At 40.6% G+C, this 21,719-nt stretch overlaps 1 pseudogene; it reads left to right on the top strand.

Annotated features, from left to right (window-relative positions):
* The first annotated feature begins 12,029 nt into the window (after positions 1 to 12,029).
* Positions 12,030 to 21,719, top strand: part of LOC106698025 — an 18,567-nt pseudogene continuing 8,877 nt past the window's right edge.

Here is a 21,719-nt window from a genome sequence, read left to right as displayed (position 1 = left end):
AAGCATAAACCTGATGGCATTATTTACTATCCTGTATAATAAAAGCCTAGGTGGTATCACGTGCGACATCATAAGATGACCACCACAAGATGGCCATCACAAGATGGCTGCCACAAGATGGCTGGCAGGGGAGGGCAGTTGTGGGCGATCAGGCCGACAGGGGAGGGCAGTTGGGGGCTACCAGGCCTGCAGGGGAGGGCAGTTGGTGATGACCAGGCCTGCAGGGGAGGGCAGTTGGGAGTGACCAGGATGGCAGGAGAGGGCAGTTGGGGGCAATCATGCTGGCAGGGGAGGGCAATTGGGGGCAATCAGGCTGGCAGGGGAGCAGTTAGGCATCAATTAGGCCAGCAGGGGAGCGGTTAGGGAGCAATCAGGCTGGCAGGCAGAAGTGATTAGGGGCAATTAGGCAGGCAGGGAGGCGAGCGTTAGGAGCCAGCAGTCCCAGATTGTTGGATTGGGCCTAAACCGGCAGTTGGACATCCCCCAAGGGGTCCCAGATTGGAGAGGGTGTAGGCTGGGCTGAGGGACACCCCCCTGCATGAATTTCATGCACTGGGCCTCCAGTCCTATATAATAAAAGCCTAATATGCAAATTGTCCCCTCAACTGGGAGTTCGACTGCTCACTATGACGTGCACTGACCACCAGGGGGCGGCATGAAACATGGTCAGCATTGGCGAGGTGGCACTGGCAGCGGGTGGCATTGGGGGCGCTGCTGGCCCTGATGGGCCCTGATGAGAGCGGAACTGTGGCAGGATGGCGGAGTAGGTGAGTGGGCGGTGCCTGGCCAAGGTGGGTACAAGCAGGGCTGATTTCCCTGCCAATTGCCCTGTAGATGGTGACCAGTGCCCATTACAGAGAAAGGGCAAATAGCAATATTAAAATAATGTATATTATTTTCCTTTCAATGCACATGAATCCGTGCACCAGGCCACTAGTATGCATTATAATAATCTTCAAAAAAGTTGCAAGAGAGAAGGATAAGGCTGTTGTGTGTAGCCACAGAATTTTCTAACTTCTGCTTCATGAAGTCCAGAGCTTCCTTTATATTTTTAAGCCCCAAGTTAGTATAACTGGATAGCACAAATTAGTATAATGAAGGGTCAGTAACAAAACCAAAGTTAAGAGTTAGGTTCCCAAGGGGGAACTTCACTACATCCTCCATTAACTACTATTGATCAGCATACAAAGAGAAAGTAACATGGTATCAAATTGGGCTAATTGTGAATGGAGCTTAAAACAGACTATGGAGAGTTTAATATTTGTAAATTTGCCTAAATTCCTGATGTGAACTAGTTTTCTAATAACTTGATTCTATCTCCTTAAAGCAGAGGGCATATTTATAGGAAAGTGAGATAACAAAGTTCTTACTCAGTTTGCCTCCAGTTTGTATTGCATAGGGGATTCAAAACATAGACAACATAGATCTTGCACTTGAGAAGATTCCAGCTGAGATCGAGAAATTGGTTTAACATAAAAACAAACTAGATATTGAAGGATATATGGGAACAAATGCTTTAAAGAGCCAACTGTATACATAAATGTAGTAGGGGAACGTTCAACATCAGTAAGATCAGAGATGGGACTAGAGGAAAATTGTGTATGTTGGTAGACTCACAAGGGAAGAAAGTAGATTGGTAAGACATGAGTTGGAGTGTACTAGTCAAAGCATGCAGAATTATCCACTCAGAATCCTGCTGCCATCTTCTTTTAAGGCTACTTTCAGGAAGAAGTGGAGAAGAGCTTTATTATAGCCACAGTTAAGGAAACAAGTTTTAGCCTCAAAGGAAAATTAGTAAAATTAAGGAAATGGTAGGTCAGGGCATTGGCATTTGTGGAGTTGAGAAACAAGATTTCAGGAAGAGTTCAAGTTCCCTGTCTTGCTTTGCTAGCTCAGAGAAATGTCCCCGAATACCTAATCCTATACTTTGTTTCCAGAACACCCACCAATCATTCTGCAAGCAAAGGACGAAAATGAATGCCTATACTAGTTTATTAACCAATGACACCCCAATAAATTCAATAAAAATATAAAAAACAAAATAAATGTATAAAAAATACCTGGAAATTCTACAGGACCATTTTAATACTGAAATTTTACATGATGAGATAGATTTTTTTTTTAAATAACAGGGATTTTTGCTTTCATTTTTGAGAGTTTTAAAACAGGCCAATTCTTGGAACAAAAAAGCAAGAAGATCCCTGGCCAGTGTGGGTGAATTGGTTGAACATAGTCTCATGCATCGAAATATCACCGGTTCAATTCATGGTCAGGTCACATGCCCAGGGTATTGGTTCAGTCTCAGTCAGGCTGTATACAGGAGGCAACCGATCTATGTTTCTCTCTCATGTCAATGTGTTTCTCTCTCTCTCTCCCTCTCCTTTTCCCTTTCCCTCTCCCCCTCTCTCTCAATAAAAACTTTTCTTTTTTTAAAAAGCAAGGAGTCATGAAGGAACAGAAAGTTTGGAACACAGGTTTCAAAGGACTCAAAGTAGGAAATCATGTTCCGGTTCTCATAGAAAATTATAAATTGGGGAGTCTTCTGCATAATCTGAAGTTTCCTTCAGAAAGTACCTATTCCAGGCACCTAGGTGCAAAAGTACTTGTTGTTACTTCCTTAAAGCAAATGTAAAATCACACTGGCAAAGGCCCTGGTCATCTGGGTAGTTTGGTTGGTTAGAGTGTTGTCCCAATACACCAAGGTTGCAGGTTCAATCCCTGGTCAGGGTACTTACAAGAATCAACCAATGAATGCATAAATAAGTGGAACAATAAATATAATCTATCTCTCCTCTCCTCTGCTCTCTTTTCTCAATAAAAATTTTTAAAAATCACTGGCAAGGAAAATGAAAATTACCAAGGGGATTTTTCACCACTCATAAAGGGGCAATTTTGGGACTCCTACTTTCCCTTTGCTAAAGAACAGAAACATACTCTTCTCTTTATCTCAGCCATCCATTTCCAGTCACATTTTAGAACTACCTCGCTATCATAAGAATCTGTATCCTTGAAATCACTAATTTAGATATCCCACTATCCAGCACAACATCTTGTTTTTCTAGTTCGCTTGCTCACATAGCTTTGCTGAAACAGGTCTTTTTTTCATTAAGGTCTCCATTGACCTCTTCATTTTTTATTTCTCACTTGCCTCCTACTTCACATTCTCCCTATTTATAAAATATCTGATGCTTCAGAATTACTATCAGCCTTTTTAAAATGCTATCATTGCTCTTTTCTTTCCTTTTACACCACCCGTAAAATACAACACGGTATGAAGCCTAACACTCCCATGATCTCTGACTGCAACTAAAAAGTTGCTCTTCTTTTTTACAAGGACTAGTTTTTATATTTTTTTCTCCTTTTAACTTACCAAACTCACCTGCCCCACTACTAATCTTTCTGGAAAATGATCTTGCCTCATACCTCATATAGAAATAGCACTCAAATAGGCATTACCCCATCTTGCACCTCTGTTCATCTTTTTCCTCTTCCCATTAATTGTAATAGAAAGTAGCCCTCATTCGAACAAAGACCAGAACCTGGCTAAGTGCTCTGTTGCCCATCTCTTCCCACCTCTACTACCATTATAATCAGTCCTCAAAGATGCTTTATTAACTACCACGTAAAACAAAATTATTTCTAACTAACTTCTACTTATTATTTAAGACTCAGCTTAAATATTTCTTATTCAGAGTAGATTTTCATAACATCTAATTTAAATTAGATCACCTCAGAATTTGTTACTATAAATTTATTTGCATAATTACTTATTTAACATCTATATCACTGTGAAACTTCACACCATAAGGACAGGGGACACTTTTTTATTCATCAATGTATATACAGCATCTAGTATAATGCTGTAACATAGTAGGTAATTAAAAATAGGTAAGAAAGGGAGAGAAAAAAGGCTGCCAAATAGGCAGACCTGTCGTGCATCATGTCCCAGGGCCAGATTGGAAATACAACTAAATTGGAGAATATTCACCTGGAATTACCAACAGAGGATGAGATATATCAAGGAAGGACAGAAAACACCTGGAGACCGTAAGAAGGGAAAGGTCACAAGAGGAGCTGAGCCAGCTTCCAGGGGCAGCAGGCTGAGAGCGAGGAGGGAGCTCCTGACTACCGGAGGGTCTGTTCCCTCAGAAGATAGAGGCCCGGAACCCAGGCTGGGCTCCACAGCCAGGGGCACCAAAGCCTAGACCAGTTGCCCACAAAATATCCAGCCATGAAAGGCTGTAGGACTGCTGGTCGCAGGAGTGCCTGGATCTGGTCGACCAGAGCTGGTCGGAGAGAAAACCACAATTTCATTTTGTTTTTGGTTTTGGTTTTTTTGTTTGTTTGTTTTTTGTTGTGTGTGTGTGTGTGTGTGTGTGTGTGTGTGTGTGTGTTTAAACCTAGTGCACAGGAGTTTACATTTGCAGCTACTCACCCAAGGTTTTGGTGCAGGGAGGGAGACACTGATTCCAGGAGAGGCTGTGGTGGGAAGCATTGCAGGGAGATGTGGAAAAAAAGAAGTCAGAAGTATTTGGTCATAGGCCCCCCAAACCAAAAGGGTCATTTCTCCTGAGAGGAACTAGCTGATCCCAGTAGCCACAGGGTAGGAAAAGGAAAAAACCCTGTCCCAGGTGATGCAGCCTACCCGCCTCAGTAGCCCTGCAAGACACATCCTGTATTTAGATATTTTCAGAGGAATCAAAAGCAAAGGCCAAGCCTACTGGTTTGAACAGTCTTAGGAGTATCAGTGACTGGACTAGGGAAGGGCTGTCCGCTCCACGATCCTGGGAACCAGACTGGTACTTTCCCTGTATGGGAGAGCTAATAAAACTCCAGGTTTCCAGCAGACCCCACCAATCTCCATACAAGGATCTCTGTCCAGCCCAGGGCAGAGTAATATTTTGGGCAACTTGCGAAGGAGTAGCTCTGGGACAGGGAAACACACCCACCACATTCCCTGGAAGCTAAACAGTACCCACCCCACATAAAGCCCTTTTAGAAACATACTTTTGAGTGATTAAGATTGACAGCTGGCTAGCCAGCAAAGGCAGGTAGAGGCAGAGCCCAGGGAACCAGGGTAAGTTTGCTGACCCAGCCCTGGGCCCTGTTAATGTAAAACTATTGAAACCTGTAAAGAATTTTTGTAAGTTTATTTGAGTCTGTCGACAATTGCTGGGAAGCAGTATCTCAATGGTTTGGGTTAGTGCTCCAGAGAAGGGAGGGTTTTCATCTATTTTTATGCATTCCAATCAAAGGAGACTTAGGTGGGTTACATGAAATCCATTAGTAATAGATTAGAAAAGCAGGAGAAAGCAAAGCGATCGGGGCGGGGGGAGGGGGGGGGCGGCGGATGGTGTGGGGGAGGGGACCTCTGGGATTGGATAAACAGTAAAATGATAGACACATACTTAGATGGGTGTAGGATAGCCAACAGTCAACATTAACATGATAACAATGAAGGAATTTGTGGTATCTGTCCTGGTGCCCAGCACATTAGGTTGGGCCCCAAAGGGTCTGGAAAAAAGGAAGTTACAAGTTATCCAGACATTTCAAGCGTATGTTATCATAGATGCAAAAAGACAGATAGGCTCAGTTAAGGTAAAGGTTGACCTTGTCAGTGAAGATACCAGCCTAGGACATAACTACCCACCATAACTGCTTTAGTTAAAGTTTAGTTTCAGATCATCCTTTGTGGTTACTTTAGGTTTCTGAGTTTACAAGATCACCATGCAGGCCTTCCCTGGGCTTGTCAGGTTAACAGGGGTGGGCAAACTTTTTGACTCGAGGGCCACAATGGGTTCTTAAACTGGACCGGAGGGCCGGAACAAAAGCATGGATGGAGTGTTTGTGTGAACTAATATAAATTCAAAGTAAACATCATTACATAAAAGGGTACGGTCTTTTTTTTTTTTTTTTAGTTTTATTCATTTCAAACGGGCTGGATCCGGCCTGAGGGCCGTAGTTTGCCCACGGCTGGGTTAGCATGTGGCCCCTTTCATCCACAGCCCCATGCTGCTAACAATCCTAATTTAGAGGGCAGATTGGCCCCTCCTGCTTGCAACTAAGTCCTGTGGAGACAGGCAAAAATGGTGGATTGGTGGATTGCTTGGAGCTTCAAGCAGATTGATGAAAGCCAAAGGAAGAGAGTTCCTGACAGGATTAGCATCTAAGTACCTCACAAGAAGCCCAATTTTGGGAGATAGAACAGAAGAGTAGGATCCAAAGGGGGCTCCCATGGGGCATTAAACTCTGTTGAAACAAAAGCCACTTCATTTTTTTTTCTTTTCTATTTTTCTTCCCTTTTCTTCTTTTCTTTGTTAATTTTTCTTTCCTTTCTGTTTTCCCTTTTTAAATTTATCTTCTTTATCTATCTCCTTTATTGATTTATTATTCTAGTCTCTGTTGGTTCATTCATATATCTAATTTTCCTCTTTTCCTACTCATTTTTTTCTTCTTTCTTTTTTTCACTATTCAATTATTTTTCTCTTTTCTTTTTCTCCTGCTTTCTCATCTTTTTTTTTTCCTTTTCTAATTTTGGTCTATCTTTTTTCTCCTCTATTTTCCTTTTTAATTTTTTTAATTTGCTTTACTTTTCTTCCTCCTTTATTTTAAAGAAAATTGTGAATCACAATAAACATGCCCATGGGCCAGTGGGCCAAGTTAGCCAGAGTGCTAAGAGATTGTACCTCCTAGATTGAGTCCAACAGGGACAGGAAAAAGATTATTCTTCATAACCTCACATTTATTCCAGGAAATCAAGAAGCATCCCTGATTAGGTCCTCTTTACCTTGACATCAGCTCACAAGCCTTTTATGGGGATTTGTAAAAAAAAAATAGTGTTCACTGCCATCACTTTATATATTTAGGTTTGCAGATTCAACTTGCAACAGATTTATGAACCTCTCAAAGGAACTAATGGCTCCCCTGCACTTGCTCCCACAGCACTTTGTTTTTACATTTACCAAGTTGTTTATGAAATGTCATTCTTTCTTCTATATGAAATAAAGAAGTTTCTACTTATTCTTCAGCAAATGATTCTCTCTCTCTCTCTCTCTCTCTCTCTCTTCTTCCTCTCCTTCTTCATCTCCAGGCACTTATTTACAGATTTTAACACTTTCTAACAGTTTTAATGTGTGTTGATTTAAAATGTAACAGCAAGTCTCTATCAGCTTCTAACTTTTCCACTTTGCATTCTGACAATAGGACACCAACTTTTATAGTGCCTCTAAATGTAAATTCAGACTTCTACCAGCTCTCTCTCTCTCTTTCTCTCTCTCTCTCTCTCTCTCTCTCTCTCTCTCTCTCTCTCTTCTTTCTATCCTATTCTCTTTTCCCTCTCTGTCTCTAAATACATCTCTCTTTTCTCCTCTCCTCCCCCTCCTCCTCTCCCCATGCCTCAGCTCTCTCCACCTATCCCTTACTCTTTCTCTGCCCCCCCTTCTCTCAAAAAGTTATTATTTGAGATGGATATTAAAGCTATAATTTTAATAATTTGGTATAAAATTATTATAAAAACTATAAGGAAACGAGCCCCATTTAAGAATGGGACACAGGAGTAATCAGTTCGAGCTTATAATATGGACACAGATCAAGTATCTGGTGTATGAAATGGCAGGGAGTATCAGATAACCTGAGATTCAATACTTAAAGAACAGGGGGTTCTGAAAGAGTAAAGCATTCATTGGCCGATTAAACAATCAGATTAATGTCACAGTGACTATCAGCTTTGGATTTGACATTCCACTGTCCTTGAAAAGATGATAACAATGCCTCACTCACTTGGTTAGGGTAACTAAGCTTATGGGGCAAATATTGCTTGTTTGATACTCATAAATACAATACTTATGATTATGGATTATGTAATATAATCCTAATAGCAACTACATAAGGTAAACATTATTACAATCTCACTTTGAAGAAGCAGTAGTGGAGCTTATGGAAGTTAATAAACTTGCCCAGTTTACATAACTAGGAAGTAAAGTCAGGATTCAAATCCAGGTATATCTTACTCTAAAGTCCATGAAATTTCTAGTTACCCACTCTGCCTCATTAATTTTACTACATTTACTTGCTTCATTTCCTGGATACTGTATATACCTAAACCTTGACCAGAAATATCACAGCTGGGTGCCTTTGGCCACAAGTAGCTATGTCAGAGAAAATTTTTTACCACTACCACAAATATAATTCAGTTTAACTCCAGAAATATTTATTAAGTATTAGTGTATGCCTGCACCCTGTGCAAAGTCCATGCCTCTCTGACGGTGATAACTTATTTGGGCCATATTGATATTGTCAGAGAATTAAACTTCAGCCATATCATTTCATGGTTATCTCTAAGGGAAGAAGGGAGCAGATACCTCTTAAGCAGTTCAGTGGAAAGGTTATGCCTTGCCACTGGGAAATTACCAAGATTCCTAAGCTCCTTTAACTCAGAAAATCATATACCTCCTGGAGATAAGAGATAGTTTTGTGCATTTTCTAACTGTTCAAAAGATAGTCCCTGAGATAAGCAGTATCCTTGGTCCTATAGAGGTAGAAGGACAATTGTGGACCATAGAAAGCTGGTTAATCCAGAAGTAGCATGACTATATTCAAAATGTCCCTTTCTACATTCCCTTTAATTAGAATAAGTAAATTTAGATTTGGTGAAAAAAATTATACTCTCAGCATCCTAAAAATAAACAGCTTTAGGACTGGTATCACCAAGTACCTCCAAAGCCTGGCACCATGGCAGCCATTGCCCACAAAACTGCAAAATCAAAAACAAACCAAAAAAAACAACTCCTGAATTTCTTATAAATCACACAGTGTATCTCTGGAATACAAGCCCTTAGTTATTGCCACTGGTAACTTTTCTTAGGACATGGTCTTAGAATAGCTAAATGGGCCAAAATTAGAAATTTGTATTAATTTTTACCTTCCTGTGGATGATGCTTACTCTTAGGACATGGTCTTAGAATAGCTAAATGGGCCAAAATTAGAAATTTGTATTAATTTTTACCTTCCTGTGGATGATGCTTACTCTGAAGCCACAAGTGATAGAAAGAAGGCTGATCATCATTCTTTTTACCCTTTAAGGAAAAATGGCCTGCTTCACCCACCTGTGCCTAAGAGGTGGTTTCAACTGAGTGACTGGCTGGCACTGTTCTATGGATAATGCAAGCCTTATGGTTCCTGCTCAACAGAATCCAATTGCATTTGATGCTGAGGTGATATGGGCACTATTCCAACTCTGCAAATATGCCATTTGTACTGCTTTAGTATAAAACAGAGAGATAGGATATCTGAACTACCATAAAAATATGCTTGGGTAAGTTGCTTGCCATTGTCCCAGGTTATGTACATAATTTCAGAAAACGAGACATTTTTGAATTTTCGCTTTTACTAGATGAGGAATGTGTTACTTTCAATTTTACAAAAACCACTGAAGCATTTTGCTCAATACTGAACTAACACTGACTTACTTTTTAAAATGGCCACCTTACCAGGTAATGCATTTTAACTGTGCAGAGGATGGTGAAGAATTCTGTTCCATCTTTCATTATTTTGCATTTTTTAAAATGTAGCATCCAATGTAAAAATCACTATGGACACAATGTTTACATCTCCTACCAGTATCAATATAATCAGCTTTACTTTTTTATTTATTATTTTTATTTTTTATTAAATTAATTCGGGTGACATTGATCAACCTAAACATATAAGTTTCAGGTATGGCTTTTTGTTACAAGATCCATATATTGCACCATGTATCCACCACACAAAGTCAAATCTTCTCCTGTGGTTAAATGCACATAACAAAATTTACCATCCTAACCATTTTGTGTGTGTTTGTACAGTTCAGTGGCACCACCACCATCATCTCCAGGACTTTCTCACCTTCCAAAACTGACACTCTGTCCCCATTAAACACTAGCTCCCTTACCCCTCCCCCAGCACCTATCATGCTAATTTCTGTCTCTATGATTTGACAACTGTATGGACCTCATATAAGTGAAATTATACAGTGTTCATACTCTGTGACTGGCTTATTTCACTGAGAATAGTGTCCTCAAGGTTTATCCATGTTGTAGCAGGTGTCATAATTTCCTTCCTTTTTTAAGGTAAATAATATTCCATTGTGTGGATAAACCACATTTTGTTCTCCTTCATCTATGTATGGACAGTTGGGTTGCTTCCACATTTTTGCTATTGTGAAAAATGCTGCTGTTAACAGTGGTGTATAAATATCTGTTTGAGACCCTGATTTCAATTCTTTTGTAGATATGCCCAGAAGTGGAATACTTGGGTCATATGGTAGTTCTACTTTTAATCTTTTGAGGAACCTCCATACTGTTTTCCACAGTGGCTGCACCAATGTGCATTCCCACCAACAGTACATGAAGGTTCTAATTTCTCCACATCCTCAGCAAAATTTGTTTTCTGTTTTGTTTTGTTTTGTTTTTAAGAGTAGCCACAGTAGCCATCCTAACAGGTGTAAGGTGATATCTCATGTGGCTTCAATTTGCATTTCCCTGATGATTATTGATGTTGAGTATACCTTTTCCTGTGCCTGTTTGCCATCTGTATGTCCTCTTCCTTTTTCTCCCTTATCTTTTTTTCTCTCTTAAATACCATTTGTGCTCTATTTTCTCTCCCCTAATTCTCTTTTCTCAGGTGGTCACTTATATTGGGGTTATTGGTGTCGTGAGTACATTCGTGTTTTGTTCCCTTTGTGTCGCGTCTTGTTGAGGTGAGTTTTATCCTGTCCGGCCAATGTGCTAGAGAGCGAGCCACATAACCAGACACCTGAAGACAAAACTCTATCCACGAATGGGTCAATAACACCCCAGACCCAACTACAGAGGCAGTAAGAAGGTGGCAGTGAGAGAGAGAGTGTGAGTGAGTGAGGGAGCAAAAGAGAAGTGTGTGGTTGTGTGGGATGTGTGTGGGATGTGTGTGTGTGTGTGTGTGTGTGTGTGTGACTGAGGCACAGTTAGATCCTGCAGGACCTTCGAGGGCAGGCTAACTGGGCTCACCTAACTAGGCAGCCTCTGCTACCATTGCAAACAGTACTGGGAGGCTGGCTCTTCCTCAGAGGCCTCGCCTTTTTGAAAGGGAGAGCTGCTGTGAGTGGGAACCCAGCCTAACCTCCACCCAGGGTGCCCTCAGATAACACCTGGGACTCTCCAGCCACCCCGGGCGCAGGCTCTAGTGAGTTCTGAAGCATGCTCCCTCTGAGCGGCCCAACACTTTAGCCCAGGGCACTGTGACCACATGAGCAGCAGACATGTGAGCAGCCTGCTCTTGTCCAAGAAGCAGAAGCCCTGAGAGCAGCCCACCCAAGGCCTCACATGGCCTGCCCCTGATCAAAGAGCAGCAACCACATGAGCAGCCCGCCCCTGTCCAAGGAGCAGCAGCTGCACAAGCAGCCTTCCAAAGATGGAGGAGCAGCAGCCCCGTGTGGCCTGCCCCCATCCAAGGAGCAGCAACTGAGTACAGCCCGCACCCTGCACCCGACCGAGGAGCAGCAGTTGTGTGAACAACCTGCCCCTGTCTGAGGAGCAGCAGCCACACAAGCAGCCTGCCCCCATCCGAGGAGCAGCAGCTGTGTGAGCAGCCCACCCCCATTTGAGGAGCAGCAGCCACAAGATCAGACCACCCACGTCTGAGGTGTGGAAGCCCTATGCAGCCCACACTGGTCCAAGGAGAAGCAGCTACATGCAGCCTGCACCCATCCGATGAGCAGCAGCAGGTGAGCAGCCCACCCCTGTCTGAGGAGCAGCAGCCGCACATGCAGCTCACTCCTGTCTGAGGAGCAGCAGTCGCACAAGCAGCCCATCCCCCATCTGAGGAGCAACAGCTGCTCGAGCAGCCTGCCCCTGTCCAAGGAGCAGCAGCCTCACAAGCAGCCCACCCCATCAGAGGAACAGCAGCCAAACAGAGTCAGCCCCCATCTAAGGAGCAATAGCCACGTGAGCAATCCGCCCCCATCTGAAGAGCAGCAGCCATGCGAGCAGCTCGCCTCCAACTGAGGAGTAGCAGCCATGTGCAGCCCACCCCCATCCAAGGAGCAGCAGCCTCATGATCAGCCCAACCCCGTCCGAAGAACAGCAGCTGTGCGGGTACCCTCCCCCCACTAGCCAGAGGAGCCACCCCTGCTGCGAACAGCACCCACCAGAGGAGCTGCTGCCAACTGAGGAGCAGCCACAGCCCAAAGAGCCACTGCTACCTAAGGATCAGCCCATTCACTTCTCGACATCTAGATCTGTCCATGAGATAAAAAAATGGGTAGACAAAGAAACCCCTAAAGGAAAGAAAAGGGGAAATCACCAGAAAAAACAGCTAAGTGAAACAGAGGCATGCAATATGTCAGAAAAAAATTCAGAATAAGGGTCGTACAGTTCATAAACCAGATGGATGAAAAAATCAACAACTTATCTAGGAATCAAGAAGAAATGAAGAGTGATATGGCTGCAATAAAAAACACCATGGAAAGTTTCAACTGAACTTCAATTGGAGAAAAAAATTAAAAGATAGGAAAAGAGCCTAAGGGAGCTCTGGGACAACATGAAATGAAGCAAGATATGAATAATAGGGGTGCCAGAATAACAGGAAGAGGAACAAGGGTTAGCAAACCTATTTGAAAAAATAATGACAGAAAACTTCCCTGATGTGGGGAAGAAAAAAGTCACACAAACATGGTTCCAAACAAGATGAACCCGAAAAGACGCACACCAAGACACATAATAATTACGATGGCAAATGTTCAGGACAAAAAGAGAATCTTAAAGGCTGCAAGAGAGAGACAGAAAGTTATGTACAAGGGATCTCCCATTAGATTATCAAATGATTTCTCAACATAAACACATCAGGCCAGAAAAGAATGGAAGGAAATTTACAAAGTGATGCAAAGCAAGGGACTGAATCCAAGAATACTCTATCCAGCAAGGCTATCATTCAAAATTGAAGGGGAAATAAGTAGATTCACAGACGACAAAAAAAAAAAAAGCCTAAGGGAGTTTATCATTACTAAGCTAGCAATGCAAAAATGTTAAAGGGACTGGTGTGAAAAGAAGAAATAGAAAGGTAAGAAGGAACACAGGCACAAAAAATAAAAATAGCTACAAACAAGTACCTTTCAATAACATTAAACGTAAACAGACTAAATCCTCCAATCAAAAGACATCGAGTGGCTGAATGGATAAAAAAACATGACCCATATATATGCTGTCTACAAGAGACCCACCTCAAAACAAGAGACTCACACAGACTGAAAGTGAAGGGATAGAAAAATATCTTTCAGGCAAGTGGAAATGAAAAATAAAAGCCGGGGTAGCAATACTTATATCAGACAAAATAGACCTCAAAGTGAAGACCATAGAGATAAGGAAGGCCACTTCATAATACTAAAGGGATAAATACAACATGAGGATATAACCTTGATAAACATATATGCACCCAATGAAGGAGCACCCAAATACATAAAAAAACTCCTGGAAGATATCAAGGGAGAGATCGACAACAATACATTCATAGTAGGGGACTTTAATACACCACTGATATCACTGGATAAATCCTCTAGACAAAAAATCAGCAAAGAAACAGCAATCTGAAATGACTCACTAGATCATATGGACTTAATTGACATCTTCTGAACATTTCACCCCAAAGCCACAGAATATGCGTTATTCTCAAGTACACATGGGATATTTTAAACAATAGACCACATATTGGGTCACAAGCAAAGTCTACCCAAATTCAAGAAGATTGAAATCATATCAAGCATCTTCTCAGACCACAATGGCATAATATTAGAAATAAACTACAATAAAAACAATCCAGAAAATTCAAACACTTGGAAGCTGAATAGCATGCTATTAAACATTGATTGGGTTACCAAAGAGATCAAAGAAGAAATTAAAAACATCCTGGAAACTAATGACAATAAAAACACAACAATCCAAAAGCTATGGGACACAATGAAAGCTGTCCTGAGAGAGAAGTCTATAGCTCTACAGGCCTACCTAAAAAAAAAAACAAAAACAAAAAAAAAACACAAGAAAAAATGGTAGTAAATCATCTAACACCAACTTAAAGAATTAGAAAGAGAGTAACAAGAAAAGCCCAGAGTGAACAGAAGGAAGGAGATAATAAAAATCAGAGCAGAAATAAATGACATAGAGACCAAAAAAACAATACAACAGATCAATGAAACCAGGACCTGGTTCTTTGAAAGGATAAACAAGATTGATCAACCTCTAGCCAGGCTCACCAAGAAGCAAAGAGAGAGGACCCAAATAAACAAAATTAGAAATGAAAGAGGCAAAATAACAACAGACCCCACATAAATACAAAGGATTGTTAAAAAAGATTATGAACAACTCTACTCCAACAAACTAGACAACATGGAGGAAATGAATATATTCCTAGAAAAATACAACCTTCCAAAACTCAATCAGGAAGAATCTAAAAATCTCAATAGGTCGATAACTATGGAAGAAATTGAAACAGTTATCAAAAATCTACAAGGGCCCTGGAATAGAATCAACCTGGCTATTCAGAACAGGTTTGACTCAAATACAAAGTGGTTCATTTTCCAAGTTGTCCCACAGCCATTGAAGGTCAACCCTTGAGCATATTTGTATTCAGTCTTTAGTCCTAACCTTGGGGCTGGAGATTGATCAGAAGTTGAGCATTTCTTCCTGCTCTACTTCAGGTCTATTTCTCCAACTGATTGCATTTGGCTGGCCAAAAATGGCATGGCAGAGAACTCAGGCATCCAGCCGGGATACCAAAGGTTTTTCATTTTGATTTCTCAGCTCCTAATAGAAGTGTCTTATTCCGGAACCATGGACATGAAATATTATTTCAGTCACAGAAAACCTTCTTTCTCTCTGGATACCTCTGATTGGCATTTTCTACTCTTTGATCTTTCCTACGCACATAATATTTATTATTGTCAGTCCTTAACAGTTAGTGGGAGTTGTTAGAAACTGTATGGGTTTGCAACATTCTAAGCTGGTGACTTTCATTATGGATGAGTCAGAATAATGAGAACTAATGTTAACCTTTTTAATACTAAAAATAAACTAGTCCTCTTTTTCAGGAACTTTGGTAATATAAAAAAAAGCAAAAAAAAAAAAAAGCTTCCAGCAAACAAAAGCCCAGGGCCAGACGGCTTCACAGGGGAGTTTTACCAAACATTCAAGGAAGAACTAAAACCTACCCACTTCAGACTATTCCAAAAAATCCATGAGGAAGGAATACTTCCAAGCTCATTCTATGAAGCCAGCATCACCCTAATACCAAAACCAGGTAAAGACAACACAATAAAAGAGAATTACAGGCCAATATCTCTCATAAAAACAGATGCCAAAATCCTCAACAAAATTCTAGCGAATCAGATCCAGCAGTACATCAGAAACATCATACATCATGACCAAGTAGGATTTATCCCAGGGATGCAAGGATAGTACAATATCCGCAAATCAATAAACATGATACATCACATAAAAAACTTAAGAGATAAAAATCACATAGTCATATCAATTGACACAGAAAAAGCATTTGACAAAATCCAACACCCTTTCTTGATAAAAACTCTCAGCAAGGTGAAAATAGAAGGATCATACCTCAGCATAATAAAAGCCATATATGATAAACACACAACCAACATCATACTCAATCAGGAAAACCTAAAACCATTTCCCCTAAGAACAGGAACAAGACAGGGATGCCCACTCTCACCACTCCTGTTCAACATTGTACTGGAAATACTAGCAATTGCAATCAGACAAGAAGAAGAAATAAAAGGCATCTAAATTGAAAAGAAGAAGTAAAATTGTCCTATTTGCAGATGACATGATACTGTACATAGAAAACCCTAAAGACTCCATCAAAAAATTATTAGACTTAATAAATGAATTTGGCAATGTAGCAGGATACAAAATTAACACCAATAAATCTATGGCATTTCTATACACCAATAGTGAACTTACAGAAAGAAGGACTAAAACATCAATCCCAGTTACCATCACACCAAAAAAATAAGATATCTAGGAATAAACTTAACTAAGGAGGTAAAATACCAATGTGCAGAAAACTACAGGTCACTGAAAAAAGAGATAGAGGAAGACATAAACAGATGGAAGAACATACCGTGTTCATGGGTTGGTAGAATCAACATCATTGAAATGTCCATACTACCCAAAGCAATCTATAGATTCAATGCACTCCCCATTAAAATGCCAACAGCATATTTCCCAGACCTAGAATAAACTTTCCAAAAATTCATCTGGAATAAAAAAAGACCCCGAATAGCTGCAGCAATCCTGAGAAAGAAGAACAAAGTAGGTGGGATCTCAATACCAGATATCAAGCTATATTACAAAGCCACTGTTCTCAAAACTGCCTGGTACTGGCACAAGAACAGACATATAGACCAATGGAATAGAATAGAGAACTCATAAATTGACCCAAAGCACTATGCCCAATTAATATTCAACAAAGGAGGCATGAATATACAATGAAGTCAAGGCAGTCTCTTCAATAAATGGTGTTGGGAAAATTGGACAGATACATGCAAAAAAATGAAACTAGACCACCAACTTACACCATACACAAAAATAAACACAAAATGGATAAAGGACTTAAACATAAGATGGGAAACCATAAAAATACTAAAGGAATCCACAGGCAGCAAAATCTCAGACATATCCTGAAGCAATTTCTTCACCGATATTGCTCCAAGGACAATGGAAACTAAAGAGAAAATAAACAAATGAGACTACTTCAAAATAAAAAGCTTTTGCACAGCAAAAGAAACCATCAACAAAACAACAAGAAAGCCCACTGCATGGGAGAACATATTTGACAATGTTATATCTGATAAGAGTTTAATCTTCAACATTTACAGGGAACTCATACAACTTAACAATAGGAAGATAAACAACCCAATCAAAAAATGGGCAACAGACCTAAATAGATACTTTTTGAAAGAAGACATAAGGAAGGCCAAGAGACATATGAAAACATGCTCAAACTCACTAATTATCTGAGAGATGCAAATCAAAAGGACAATGTGGTACCTTCTCACACCTGTCAGAATGGCTATCAACAACAAATCAACAAACAACAAGTGCTGGCAAGGATTGGGAGAAAAAGGAACCCTCGTGCACTGCTGGTGGGAATGCAGAGTGGTGCAGCCACTGTGGAGAACAATATGGAGTTTCCTCAGAAAATTAAAAATGGAACTCCCATTTGACCCAGTGATCCCACTTCTAGGAATATATCCCAAGAAACTAGAAACACCAATCAGAAAGGATATATGCACCCCTGTGTTCATAGCAGCACAATTTACAATAGCTAAGATTTGGAAACAGCCTAAGTGCCCATCAGCAGATGAGTGGATTAAAAAACAGTGGTACATCTACACAATGTAATACTACGCTGTGGTAAAAAAGAAGGAATTCTTACCATTTGCAACAGCATGGATGGATCTGGAGAGCATTATGCTAAGTGAAATAATCCAGTTAGAGAAAGATAAATATCACATGATCTCACTCATTTATGGAATATAATGAACAACATAAACTGATGAACAAAAACAGATCCAGAATCAGAGAAGCATTGATCAGACCATCAAACCTCAGAAGGATGGTAGGGGAGGAAGGTAGAGGAAGACATAAACAGATGGAAGAACATACCGTAGAATCAACATCATTGAAATGTCCATACTACCCATTTGTTGAGACTTGTATGCATGCATATAAGTCTAACCAATAGACACAGACAACAGGGGGGTGAGGGCATGAGTGGGGGGGGGTTGGAGGGATAATGGGGGGATAAGGACACATATGTAATACCTTAATCAATAAAGAAATTTTAAAAAAATAAAAATAAATGGATTGAGTTGAAAATAAAAAATCAACAAACAGTTAATGGAGATAAGAACTGACTGCTAATTGTCAAGTAAAGTTATAAATCTGCAAAAAAAAAAATAAAATAAATAAAAGTAACTAAAACAGGAGCCCCTCTTCTTGAGTTGTCATCACATTCCCACAACATTCCTGTTTGGGGAAGTAGGCTATTTCCTTCAGTTTCTCATACTGTGGGCAGATGTTTCACCTCCATCTGCTCTGGCCCATGTTGGGCTGTTTGGTGTTGTGTGTTGATTTTAATTTTGCCAAGATTATTGTAGTTGCGCTGAAGCTGGATGTCTCCGCCTGCAAGCTGTCAGCTTTACTTTTTAAAGAAGCAAACTTCTGTCTGTTGGAAATAAAATCTTAACCATGAAGTTATTGGGGAAAAATAATAGATATACCCTGAGAAGAACAGACTTTATATTTTTCTTACTTATTGTGCAATATATGGAAATTCCCGATTTAATAATTGTCAGGATATTCTTACTCTAATAGTCAGACACATATAACTTTTATACAACTAAAAGGGTCTCCTCCCTTTGAGGCTAAAAACCAAAATTAGAAGTCAAGCTCATATCCAAGAGCTCAGTACAATGCCTGGCATTCATACATGCATTTATTCATTTATCCCTCCATTCATTCAACACATGTTTATTGAGTACCTACCTTTTATCAAGTGCATAATAATGAGAATACAGCAGTGAACCAGATGGGTCCTTGCCCTTATGGAGCTTAAGGTAGTGAATGGTACATAGTAGACATGTGTTGCATGTGTGATAAATTTATTTGTTCAACTATAGTTCAAAAGTCAATTCCTAAGGAATACCCTAATTTCAATCTGTGTATACGTGTGTGTGTGTGTGTGTGTGTGTGTGTGTGTGTGTGGTTTTGTAATCATAATGTTGCTTATAACTAAAGAGAGGTAGTAAACATCATGAGGGATGTATCTCATACACCTAATATTTTAATCTCTTACACTTGTTATGAATGTAACTATTTATGGTAAGAATGATAACCCTGAGATCCTCAATGATGATCATGATATTAAGGTGGGAAAGTGGACTCAGATACTTTTAACAAGAATTGGGAAGTAAAGCGGTTCTAAGTAGCCCTAAATAAATTTACTTCAGAGTAAGTATGAAATAGTGGGTTTGAAAGAACAAGAGCTATGGAGTCAGATAGCCTGGATTTATATTTTAGCTCTGTTATACGGATTTGGGCACCTCCTTAAGCCTCAATTTCTGGTTTAAAATGGATATAATAATACTGGCCTAGCAGGGTTCTACCAATTAAATGAGACAATGCACGGAAAGTACTTACTATAAGGCCCAACACATAGGTCTCAGTGAAAGGAGTAGTAGTTATTGTTGTTATTGTTTTTGGTGCTGTTGGGCTGATTTTCCATAAATTCAGTTAACTAATAATTTGTTATATCCTGGCCACCCATACCTAATGGGCTTTCCAATGTAAACACAAGAGAAGACATGTCACAGAAAAGAAAATATTCCTTTGGTTCACCTGCTTGTGCCATACTTCTCTATGGTGTTTTTTCCCTCCATAGTTCTAAACACGATCACACACACACACACACACACACACACACACACACACACACACACATGAATTAGGACCAAGATGGAACACCAGCTGTAAAGGATTAATAGTTGCTGCCTGGGATAATTTGTTGAGAAGGATCCTAAGATTGAAATGGGAATCAACACTTAAAAGTAGCATGATAGATTGGTAATTCCTGTCAAGAGTTGGGTATGTAAGTGGTAAAGTGGTAGCATACATGGTATATATTTGGCATGTGGGCACTTAACTCTACTGGCAAGAAATTATACAGACCATTTAACACTTCAGTATGACATTTAGCTTGTCTTTATTCTTTTATTTTTGGAGCACACACATGTCTTTTAAGTTTTAGTGTTTATAGTGGAATAAAAGTCTTAGCTTCCTATTAAATAAATTTTCCAGCATTAGGAAGCAAGTAAGAGAGAGATTTGTTGGGAGGACAGCATTTCCTTTCTAACTCTTTATCATATGATACAATGACTGGCTTTACTTCTGCTTAAGTTGCTCCTTAATATTTGTGATTCCACAAATCTATTTTCCTTAGGCAAATATAAATTTTCCTTTAATAGCCTGGCCGGTGTGGCTCAGTAGTTGAGCATTGACCTATGAACCAGGAGGTCACGGTTCGATTGCTGGTCAGGGCACATGCCTGGCTTGCAGGTTCAATCCCCCATAAGGGGCATGCAGGAGGCAGCCAATCAATGATTCTCTCTTATCACTGATGTTTCTATCTCTTTCTCCCTCTCCTTTCTATTCTGAAATCAATAAATATATATTAAATTTTCCTTTAATAAACATCCCTTAATAAAAGCTCCACTAACAACCCATCAAAGAGATAACATTGTATATTTATGCAGTGGAATACTAACCAACAATTTAAAATGAAAGAGTTACTGATACAAGCAACAAATATGAATAGATTGCTATATACAGAAGTTCTCAAACTTGGTTGTGAAACAGAATTACCTGGAAAGTTTGTTAAAATATAGACTTATAGGACCCATTCCAAGGGTTTCCAATTCAGTTGATCTGGGGTGTGACCTCAGAATTTGCATTCTAATAAGTTCTCGAGTGATACTGATGCTGTTGGTCCTGAGTCCACATTTTGAGAAGCACTAATATATGGTGCTAGAAGTCAGATAATGGTTACTTGGGTGGGGGCAAGAGAGTTGGTGTTGACTGGAAAGGGGCACAAAATAATGTTCTGGGATGATAGAAATGTTCTATATCTTGAACTGGGTGATGGTCATGTAGGTATATACATAGATAAAATATTATCCAGTTGTATACTTCAGATTTGTGTCTTTTACTGCATGTAAAGTGTACCTTTAAATAGAGGAAAGAATGTGAGCTTTGGAATCAAACAAGAGAAGTTTAAATTCCAGGCTCTGCCACTTACCAGTCCTGTGACATTGGCAAGTTATTTCACATACCCAAGCCTTACTATCTACACTAATAAAAGAGAAAAATGGTAATTGGCGTACGACCGCTACCCTTCTGATTGGCTAATCAGCGTATCCTTATGCAAATTAACTGTCAGCCAAGATGGTGGCCGGCAGCCAGGCAGTTGGAAGCGAACATGAGGCTTCCTTGCTCCCGTGACTGCAGACTCCAACGTTCCCCGCCTTGCCGGCCTCTGAGCTGGCAGTTTGAAACATTCTAACAAATATAGCCGGCTGGGATCTCAGAGCTGAAGTTATACATTGTTTCGATTATAGAACGGCAAACAAACAAGCAGCGGAAGCCTCAGAGCTAGAGCCAGAGCTAAAGCTGACCCAGAAGAAAAAAAAAAAAAGAAAAAAAGGAGTGGTTGGGAGCTTCCCGCCAGCCTGAAAGCAGTCAAAACTGCCAGCCTGAAAGCAGCCCTCAGCCCCTCACCCAGACTGGCCAGGCACCCCAGTGGGGACCCCCACCCTGAAGGGTGTGTGACCAGCTGCAAACAGCCATCATCCCCTCATCCAGGCTGGCCAGGCACCCCAGTGGGGACCCCCACCCTGAAGGGTGTGTGACCAGCTGCAAACAGCCATCATCCCCTCATCCAGGCTGGCCAGGCACCCCAGTGGGGACCCCCACCCTGAAGGGTGTGTGACCAGCTGCAAACAGCCATCAGCCCCTCACCCAGACTGGCCAGGCACCCCAGTGGGACCCCCACCCTGATCCAGGACACCCTTCAGGGCAACCAGCCGGCCCCCAGGCCTCTATCCTATATAGTAAAGGGTATATGCCTCCCAGCACCGG

The sequence above is a fragment of the Myotis lucifugus genome, unplaced genomic scaffold (assembly GCF_000147115.1).
Source record: "Myotis lucifugus unplaced genomic scaffold, Myoluc2.0 scaffold_2, whole genome shotgun sequence".
NCBI lineage: Eukaryota > Metazoa > Chordata > Mammalia > Chiroptera > Vespertilionidae > Myotis > Myotis lucifugus.
The sequence above is the reverse complement of the archived record's forward strand: the minus strand, read 5'-3'. Positions and strand labels throughout refer to the sequence as shown.